An 11,103-nucleotide genomic window follows, 5' to 3' on the forward strand; every position below is an offset into this window, starting at 1 on the left:
CTGGCTTTTTAATGACAAACACAGAGGAGTTCCAAGGGCTAAAAGTAGGTTCAATATTGCCTTGGGCCAATTGCTCATCTACTAACTCGTTTAGCGCCTTTAATTTCTCTTTACTCAGCGGCCACTGGGGTATCCAAATTGGGGAATCTGTGGTCCATTCTAGTTTCTGGGTCTGGCCGCAATCAAAAATCCCGAGGTGTTTTCGGAATTTCAATGCGGACTCCCCATTGGGACATGACATCTCTTCCCCACAGGGGAACCTGGAAATCAGTGATAATGGGGCGAATAGATGCTATTTGCCCATCAGGTCCTCTAATCTGAATGGGTTCCTTTGATATCTTGGCCAATTGGGCTCCCCCTATACCTTGGATGTGGCTAACCATCGGTTGCAGTTCCCATTGTGGTGGCCATCTCCTTTCAGGGATGACAGTCACATCTGCTCCTGTGTCTATCATGCCTGTCATTCCCATGCCTTCACTACCCTTTTTCAAATGGCATGAGATGATGGGTTTGTTTTCTCCCACTGCTTGAGCCCAGTAGATCTGAGGTGCTACATCATCTACTGGGATCCCTGATGGAATGGGAATAGCTTGAGCAATTACCTGCCCTTGTGCCAGGTAGAATGGTGGGTTGATGCACCGTGCCAAAAGGATGAGTGCATCCAAGTCAGCTGAAAGAGTGACAGGAGAAATTTCAATCTCTGGGGGTGTGTTTTTTGTGTCCCCAATAACAAGAAACTTACAATTCAAGTCGGGGGTCAGTTTTTCCCTCAGCGGGTCAACGGAAACAACCGTCCAGTGGCGAGACCTAAAAAATTGATCTTTCACAGTAAACAATTTGAGAGGTAATTTTGGCTTCCAAACCTCACAACCATTGGTGTTATTTCGGTGGCAGAAGTCAGACCTGTGAAAAACGTCACATTTAAGAGTGTTATCACATTCAATTTTCCCTCCCCTTGTGACTTCTATTCCACTTGTGTCTCTGTGCGGAATACACTCGTGCTGCGTATCTAGTTTTTTTGGTTCTGAGGACCCCCTCCCTTTTCCAAGTTTCTTTGCCCTTGCTTGTTAGGATATGGCACTTGGCAGAACTTTGCAAAATGTCCTGGCTGTCCACACCGATGACAGGTAAACGGTCCCTTCGGCTTGGCTGGCAATGGCAGAGTAGGTACAGTTGTGGCTGCAATCCTTCCTGGGGTTCTTTGGGAATCCTCAGTCCTTGGCACTGAAGTGCTGATTACATCCGTACACATCTCGATCAAAGTTGTCAAGGTCGGTGGTGGATCCTTCGGCAGCACCTGAATCAGTGCTTTACAGGCTTCATTCGCATTCACTTGAGCCATTTCCAACAGCAAGTCAGAGTGCAGGGTAGTATTCTGCACTTGTCTTTCAATCTGTACCTTTAATCTATTCACAAAATCTACAAATCTTTTATCAGAACACTGTTTAACTTGAGCATAGGGAACAACAGATTCAGAAAGAGGAATATTGAAAAATGTTTTCTCTGCAGCCTTCTTTATTTTCTCTCTAACTCCTTTTGGCAAATTTTGGGCTTGGTCAATAGGTTCGCTCCAATCACCTTCACCACATAAATGATTCATGGTAATTATTTTACCCCTTTCATCTAAAGCTTCAAAATCACTGCTCAGTAATTCTCCCAAAAGGGTTTTCAATAATCTTTTCCAAGCCCCTTCCCAGAGCAAATATTCTCCTGGGGATAGAAGGCAGGAAAACAAATCCTTCAAATCATGGGGGACCAATTGGTTGGAGGAGAGGGTTGCCTTTAAAAGACTTTTAAAAAATTGGGTTTCCTTTCCAAACTCCTTTGCTGCTTTGCATAATTCCATTTTCAATCGAAATGACATTGCATTCCATTCTGGTAATGTTCCTCCCCTCCCATAAGTTACAGGTGCTGCAAAGAAGGCAGGCCTCTGTTCCTGGTTTGTCCCTTCACCCCCTCCCTTCTCCACACTGTGTGAGCTGGAGGGAGTGACCTGGGAGCCAGCAGCAGAGAGAGGGCAGGCAGGGTTGCAGGGGGGGTAGGAGGGGTCAGGGGCGGGGTGCCTTGGGAGGGAGACACCCCTGAGGGGTGGGGCGGAGGCAGAGGAGGGAGGGTCTGGAGGACCAGGAGGGGGGAGGTCTTGAGGGAGGAAAGGGTTGAGGGGGGGAGGGGCAACAAAGGGATTGTGGGAAGAAGAAGCAACCTGGGGGTTGACCATGTGCTCGCCACCATTTTGAAGTTCCTGGGCCCTTTGTGTAACACTTGGGGGGAGGCTCACCATGCGGTCTCCTCCATTTTGTGTACCCAAAAGACCACCAGGAACAAGAGGAGAGGGATATTGAGGGTAAAGAGGGGTAGGAGAGGGAGCTGGGATGGGTTTTAGGGAAAGGTTTCCAACAGCTTGTCCAGAGCTACTGGAACAGGGGTGCTGAGAGGACTCCCCCAGCTTAGGGTAACAGGGTTGAGGTAAAGAAACAGGGTTATCAGGGTTAGGATTGGATAACCTTTTTTCTTCTTTTTCAATAAGGGTTAGTCTAATCAAAACAAACAAATGGATTACTTTCTCTGCTGAACTATCTCCAGCGTTCACAGATTCAGTCAATTTTGTCCCCACTCTGTTCCAAAAGGAAACAGAAGCTATATCTGCAGGAGACACTTGAGGAAAATTTAAAAAAACCCAATTCACTAATTTTTTCACTTTTTTCTTAGAAAACGGTTTCTCTCCAATTTGCAAAATGCCAATCACTTGATTAAAAATCCCCCATTTGTGCTACAGACACTCTTGCACCCATCTCTGTGATCTCACCTGTCCGTCGCAGCTATTTCACCAACGGCTCCAAACTGCTCTGCATCCAGAAGTTTCACCTGGGATGGGACTCTTCTCTCACCCACTCCCTCTTCACCACTTCCCCCCTTTGGGGAATTCAGTCTTCTGAATGCTCCTGCCGTTGTCTCGCTCTCAAAAGCAGCCCCTCGGTGCACAGGGGTTCTTGCTTTTCTCCCCAACACGTCTTCCACTTGGAACAGCAAAGAGACGCTTTTGGGGTAGATGTCGTCCCAGCGGTGGTCAGAATCTCACCTTCCGTGGTTCTTCTGTCCCCTTTATTGAGGGACAGGCCAGCCCCACGTTCTGGGCGTCATCTTGTTGCCCGATCTGAAGAAAACACAAACAACCGAAGTCGTTTATGCGGTGCTTTATTGAGGGCCCGGGAGCCTGTGGACTAGCGTCCAAAGACAGAGCCCCGTTTCAAAGAAAAATCACAGGGTTTTTATATGTTTTCTACACGATTTCTTCATCATCACAATTTCTTACTTCTCTTTCTCTACCTGGTACGATTATCTCTCTGACATTTAAGTTTTTGCCAAAAGGTACATTCCTAGATTATCTCCTAGTTACACTGCTTACATTGCAATATCTGCTATATAGTTCATCTGCAGGTTACATGTGGCCTACCAAGTCTTAGCATAACTACTACTAATGTCAACTAATGCTAACTAATACAGTTTATTGAACCAAATGGCAACAATTCCCCCCTTTTGAGCATTCTTCAATCTTCTGCAAGAATGCTCAACTCTTAGTTATCGTTGGTTCTTTCAAATGCTGGATTATCTTGCCCAACGACATCTTCATACTTCGGAGGAGGTCGACGTCTTTCATTGAGGCGTATCTCATTGGTTCTTGCCAAGGCTTTTATCACTCTTCTGGTGCGTCTTGTTTCTTTTTCGATGACTCCTAGAACACACTTATAGGCTAACCAAATGATTAATAACAAAACTACAAATAACAGAATGTACTGTACTATTGACGAAACCCATCCAGAAACCTGAAGTCCTAAGGACTCAAATATAGCTCCGATCCAATTATGTTGTGCTTCTTTTTCAATTTCTCTTGTTTTGGATTCAATCGTTTCCAATTGAGAAATATCTTTTTCTACTTCAATGGTCACATTTGGAATATGGATGCAGCAATGGTCAATTTTCGTTTTTAGATATTGACACACACCATGCTCTTTTAACAATAGCATATCTAGTGCCATCCTGTTCTGTAAAGTCATTCGAGATGTGGCTTGTAATTGCAAATTCATGTCTTTAAATCCTTTCTTGGTGGCTGCTGCTAATCTCTCAGTTTGCCCTAGCAATTTGTATAGCATTTCTCTGTTCCTGTAGGAGGCTACAGGTGCAAATAGTGATTCTAAAGCCCATCCAAATTTAACTCCACCATCTGGCTCGTGCCATTCATTTTCCAACTCAGTGAATGCATCCACTTCTCTTTTCTTCCGGTTGGGTTTTAATTTTGATTGTTTCCACAGGGGACAGAGGGTTGGGACTCCTAGAGTTATTTGTGTCACAGGCCCATCTATAGGAATATGCGTAGTCCATTGTCCATGTCCCATTACCCAAACCAGATTTCCTGGACTTTTAATAGTGGTAACTCTACAACTTACAGCTCGTCTGATTCCACTGTTTCCGGATGCTTCTCTTGTAATTGTATGATCAAATTTTCTACATTCACATCCCCACTTAAGTAGTACTCTAAGAGGTGCCAGGCTAATTTGGCTTTCAGGGGTATCACATGTAATAACTTTGGTACAATTCCAGTTTTCCTTAGCTGCTTTAATTTCTCTTGTAGAGGTCCCTGTTCTATAGACTTCTTCCGAGGTTTGATTTTTACTTCCTGTCCATTGTATACACCAATCTACTGCCCCAATATAGCTATAATGTTCCAATAAACTCGGACCCCATATGGCTTTCCAATCGTCCCACAATGTGGTTTGGCTCGTAATATTTTGACAATCTTGTAACTCATCATAACTACACCACCCTACACCATTAATCCCTCTTATACGGGTAAATTGGCTGTTGGGCAGTTTCATGCAATCTTCTTCAGGTCTGACAACTACCTTTTGGACAGTCTTTTGACATACCATAGATGTGTTGTCTGCTGTTTCAGGTAGTAATGGAATGGGAATTATTCCCCACGGAATTGGTTCTCCTGCTGCTTGTGGGAGGGGCAAGCATGCCGTAATTCGAGACACATTTTGGACCTTCCCAAAATCCCTAATCAATCCTACTACTAAATTCTCTTGTTCACGACTTTGATGTGCAGCTACTTCTGTATCTCTCAGTTCTCTATGCTTCTTTTGTGCATCCTTACCCCAAACTGTGACAATATTTGCTTCTGGACAATCAGCACCTTTCTTCCAGGTTGCTTGCACATTCTGGACTTCAGTTTTCTGGTCATAAGTCAGGTTCCCATCCATCCTTTCCACTGGTTTGGTAGCTGCAACTACCATAGAACCGTTAACAAGAATTGGTTTCGTCATTACCAGTAACAATATAATCAAAAAGGCTACTTTCTGCGAAAGATCATTTGTGTTGGAGAGACTAGCTGAGTCTCCCATTGTACAGGGACTTTCTTGACTCGGGTGTAATGGATCCATGAGTCGATTCCTTCGACCTTTACTGCAGTGTAAGTTGTCAGGATCACTTGACGGGGCCCGTCCCATGTCTCTTTCAAAGGGTGGGTGGACCAATTCTTCACGTACACTTGGTCTCCTGGTTGAATGTCATGCACCGGATTCTCCAGTGGCATAGGTCGGTTCCACTGCAAGGCTCCCCTTAAAGCATTAAGAGTTTTGTTTAGTGACATGATGTAACCAAATATTGTCTGATCACCCTGCACGTGCAAGTCTCCTTTCAACACATTAGCATGGTATGGTTTTCCATATAGAATTTCGTATGGACTAACTCCCACTCGCTCCCTGGGTTTGATTCTGATTCTGAGCAATGCTAATGGCAGTGCCTGTGGCCACTGTATCTTTGCCTCTTGGCAAATTTTCTTAATTTGTCCCTTAATTGTTTGATTCATCCGCTCCACCTGACCACTCGATTGAGGTCGCCAAGGGGTGTGTAAGTCCCAAGATATGTCTAATATCCTGGCCACCTCTTGTACTATTCCTGCTGTAAAGTGTGGGCCTCTATCTGATGACAGTCCTAAAGGTACCCCAAATCTTGGAATGATTTCCTTCAACAGTGTTTTGACCACTTCCTTTGCCTGATTGGTGCGACAAGGAAAGGCCTCAGGCCATCCTGAAAAAGTGCATACATACACTAAAAGATACTTAAAGTTCTGTGCTTTCGGTAATTCTGAAAAATCTACTTGCCAGTAATCTCCTGGTTCTGGTCCCACTTGTAATTTCCCTAACTGAATCTGTTTCCTAACGATTGGGTTATTCTTCAAACAAGTTGAACACATGGCATTCACCCGTTTTGCCAATGTTAACATCTGGTTAGAAATTACTTCTCTTTTTAAAAATGTTACCAATGCCTCTGCTCCCCAATGGCATTTATTATGTTCCGTCTCTAAGATGGCTTTCATAATTCGGGTGGGAACTACAACTTGTCCCATGATTGTTACATACCATCCAGTTGCATTCTTTTGCGCTTTCAGCAGCGATGCTAGTTTTTCATCATCCGGGGAATACTTCGGTTCCTGAATTAAATGTGGAGTTACAGGACTCACCTTAGTGGGTATCAGGGCCATTTGAGTCCACACTTCTCTGGCCGCTTCTCGTGCTGTGACATCAGCTAATTTGTTTCCTCGATATATTTTTCCTTCCTCCTTCTGGTGACCTCTCACATGCATTATTGCAACCTTTTCAGGTTGGTGTACTGCATCTAGCAAGGCTAGAATTTCAGTTCTATATTTGATAGTAGTTCCTTGGGAGTTCAATAACCCTCGTTCTTTCCACAAGGCGCCATGAATGTGCACAACCCCAAAAGCATATTTAGAATCAGTCCATATATTCACTTTCTTTCCGGAACTTAACATTAGGGCTCTAGTGAGTCCAATGATCTCAGCTCGCTGAGCTGACGTTCCAGGAGCCAAGGCCTTTGCTTCCACTACAGTGGTAACTGTTACCACTGCATATCCCGCATACCTGGTACCGTTTTCTACAAAGCTGGACCCGTCGGTGAACAGTTCCCAATCCGGATCTTCCATTGGAACATCTTTCAAATCCATTCGGCTGGCATACACTTGTTCAATCACTTCCATGCAGTCATGTGCTAATTCTCCTTCTTCCTGCTCACTGCGGAGAAATTCTGCTGGGTTAACATGATTAGTCATTTTTAGATCTACATCATCCTGTTCTCTCAGAATTGCTTGGTATTGCAGCATTCTGCTGGATGAAAGCCAGTGACCCCCCTTTTGTTCCAAGACTGCCAGTACCATGTGAGGCACAAATACCTCTATTTTCCTTCCCAAAGTCAATTTCCTGGCTTCCTGGATGAGGATCACTGTGGCCGTAACTGCCCGCAAGCATGACGGCCAACCAGCACTTACTGTATCTAGTTGCTTCGAGAAATACCCTACCGGGCGTTTCCAGGAACCAAGTCTCTGAGCTAGCACTCCCAGTGCCAATTTCTGTCTCATTCACATACAACTGAAAGTCCTTGTTTAAATCTGGAAGGCCTAATGCCGGAGCTTCTTTCAATGCCTGTTTCAAGTCTTCAAAGGCCTTTTTCCTCTGTCGATTCCAGCTCAACTGCGGTTCTTTCAACGCTTCATATAATGGTTTAGCTAGAAGTCCAAAATTCAGAATCCACAGCCTGCACCACCCTACCATTCCTAGAAAGGACCTTAGTTCTTGATGGTTCCTGGGAAGGGGAATAGCACAAATAGCTTCCACTCGATTGACTCCCAACCGTCTCTGGCCTTGGGTGATTTCACATCCCAAATATATTACACTTTCTTTTATCAGCTGTGCTTTTTCTTTTGACACTCGGTAGCCAGCTTGGCCCAGCATATTCAACAGAGCAATAGTCAATTTCAGACACATTCCTTTTTCTGCTGTCGCTAAAAAGATATCATCCACGTACTGAAGAATGACATAAGAGGAAGGTAACTCTCTTACCTCAGCAGTCTTCCATTCTTCCAATTCCTTCGCCAGTTGATTTCCAAATATTGTAGGGCTGTTTTTGAATCCTTGAGGCAGTCAAGACCAGGTGAGCTGTCTCTTTCTTCCAGTATCAGGACTCTCCCATTCAAAGGCAAAATATTTCCTGCTTTCCAATGCCAGAGGGATGCAGAAGAAAGCATCTTTCAAATCAATAACAGAGAACCATTTAAATGTTTCTGACACAGATGTTAATAAAGTATACGGATTGGCAACCACTGGGTGAATGTCTTTAGTAATGTTATTAATTGCCCTCAAATCCTGCACTAGCCGATACTTACCATTGGGTTTTCTGACTGGAAAAATAGGAGTGTTAAAGTCTGATTCACATTCCTGCAAAATTCCTTGTGCTAAAAACTGAGTTATCAAAGGAGCGACACCCTGTTTAGCTTCCAACTCGATTGGGTATTGTTTTATTCTCACTGGCTGAGCTCCTTCTTTTAATTCTACTACCACCGGCTGGGCAGCTTTTGATTTTCCTGGATTCCCAGTCTCCCATACCCAAGGTACTACAGCTTGATCTACTTCAATAGGAATAGGAGAGGGATCAATTTCTTTTATTACAAACAATTTAGCAATTTCTTCTCCCGGAACCTCTAATTTCACCCTCCCATTTTCGAATATGATTCTGACATTTAATGATGACAACAAATCTCTGCCAAGCAATGGCTTGGGGCAATTAGGCATGTACAAAAACTGATGATCTAATTCTTTTCCTCCAAATCTCAAATTTAATGGTTGCAAAAAGGGTCTTTCTTCTAATTGTCCCGTTGCCCCCACTACCTGTATGGTAGTATCGCTGATAGGTCCTAACCTTTTGTTTAAAACTGAATGCGTTGCCCCCGTATCCACGATAAACTCTTGTTCTTTCCCATCAATATCAATCCTGACCCTCAAGTCTTGTTCTAGTCAGCTTTGAGTCTGATAATTTCCCAATACAAATGCTTGGGCGCCACCTACTGGATTCACGGGGTAACCTGTTGGCCCATTCACTGGCATTCCTCCCAATCCAGCTTTCACTGGGCACTCATTTTTCCAGTGTCCTATCTGACGACAGAACGCGCATTGATTGGGAGCAATCTCTCCTTGCTGGGGACTAGGAGGGGCCATCCCCCGTCCTCCAAATTTAACATTCTGGAATCCTGCCCTGCCACGTCCAGAACCACGACCGCGCCCAAAACCACCTCTGCCTCCCCCCCTTTCACTGGCTTGCTGCATTATAGCTAGTATGTTCGCCTGCTGTTTCTTGGCCGTTTCTTTTTCCCTGTTATTATAAACTTTCCAAGCCACTTCTAGCATTTTATCCAGATCCCGAGTATCTTGTCCTTCTAATTTCTGCAGTTTTTTCCGGATATCTTCCTGTGTCTGACCCAAAAAGATTAAAGCAAGCTGCAATTTTCCTGCTTCACTGTCGATCTCCAAATCAGTGAAGCGTCTAGCAGTCTCTTTAAGTCTTTCTAAAAACGCCGAGGGAGATTCATTCTTATCCTGCCTGACAGAATACAGTTTTGACCAATTTAGCGTCTTAGGCATCCCAGTCCTGATTCCTTCTACTAACAACTCCTGGTACATCTTGATAGATTCCATTCCTCCGACCCTGTTTGGATCCCACCCTGGATCATCGCTCGGAACTAAGTCATTTACTGTTTCTACTGTACAACGCAGCCTAATCACCTCTTGAGCACGCTCTTTCATTGCCCGTAACACCATCTCCTTTTCGGTGGAATCCATCAAAGTATCTAGCAAAACCTGCATGTCATTCCAATCTGGATTCTGGGTTTTAATTATCATTTTGACCACCCGGGCCACCCTCTCCGGATTCTCACGGTAACAGCCTGCTGACTGCTTCCAAATCACCAGATCTCCTGGGGAGAAAGGCACTTTCACAAGCACTTTCTCTCCTTGAGGTCCCATAGCTTCCCTTAAAGGGGCAATAAGCTGGGATTCCCCGTAATTTTTACGTCCCTGTCTAGTTCGTGCCGCGAGCGGAGTATTTCGCCGATTCTGGGGAGAAACAGGGGAAGGGGTTTTAGGTCGGATAACAACTTTCTTAACATTCCCCGGTACTGCCGTTAAATTTGCCACCTCTTCCTCCTCATCCTCATCCTCATCCTCATCCTCATCCTCATCCTCATCCTCAGTGCTGGTTTCTGGTAACGGTGGATACAAAGAGGAATGGGGTGAGACAGAGGGAAGAGGTGAGACAGCAGGAGGGGTTGAGACCGCAGGAGGGGTTGAGACAGCAGGAGGGGTGGGTGAAGCAGGGAGCGCACCGGGTGACACCATTAAAGACAAATCCTCCTCTGGTCGAGAGGTTAAGGCTAAGCACTGAACACATTTAGATCCTTCTTTACAACCCCCGCACTTAGATTCTTTCATCTCCAATACCATTATCCCACACTCAGTCTGCCACTCCTTTTTACGGCGCAGTAAATGGAACAGGTCTAAATACTGTATTTCATCCCATTTTTCATTTTCCTCCAGATAGCGCATTAACGAATTTATGGTGTCAAAATCCACAGTACCATTCTCTGGCCATGACGGCCCTTCTCGCCTATATTCGGGCCACCAATGATTACAATAGTCAATCATTTTATCCTTACTCATCTCCTGGAAAAACCTTTCACTTTTCCACCTCTTCAGTAAACATCCCAGCAGGGTATTTTCTGGGATACCTTTATTAGACTGAACCATAAACTTAAGTGTCTTAAATGGCATTTTAAACCTTACTCACAGCCGTACCAAAAACTCGGTAACCAATAGCAACAACCAATATGCAGCAATATATAAAACAATAGAACCACAATCAATATTAACAGTCCAACAAAATCAATCATACCACACACTCACACAACAATCACTTCAATACTGAGGTAGTTTCCTTTTTAGCAGCAACAAATTCAACTAACAATTATATTAATCCAATAAGCAGCAATATACAAAACCACAATCCAAAACAAACTACATACAACAAACAAAAAGGACTAAATACCAAATAAATACCAGACCAATCCAACTTGCCACTTCTCAACGCCGCGAGGGGCAAGTGCCGGACCTGCGCAGCTTTCGCCGCGTCTGACAGCCGGCGCCTAGGCTTCCCAGACCAACCAGACGTCTTAGCCCAACCCTGCGAGGATCGCCGCCT

General features: G+C 44.5%; 1 long non-coding RNA gene across 1 annotated transcript; it reads right to left on the bottom strand.

Annotated features, from left to right (window-relative positions):
- Positions 1-741: 741 nt before the first annotated feature.
- LOC148183263 (uncharacterized) lies at positions 742-2,990 on the bottom strand. The gene is made up of 2 exons (XR_015773620.1): positions 2,807-2,990; positions 742-807 (listed from the first exon to the last, which is right to left on the bottom strand). It is a non-coding gene; the product is annotated as an uncharacterized LOC148183263 (long non-coding RNA).
- Positions 2,991-11,103: the final 8,113 nt, after the last annotated feature.

This window comes from Pseudopodoces humilis, chromosome 12 (genome assembly GCF_049639895.1).
Source record: "Pseudopodoces humilis isolate 2021_Gansu_Grassland_sample_001 chromosome 12, ASM4963989v1, whole genome shotgun sequence".
Classification (NCBI taxonomy): Eukaryota; Metazoa; Chordata; class Aves; order Passeriformes; family Paridae; genus Pseudopodoces; species Pseudopodoces humilis.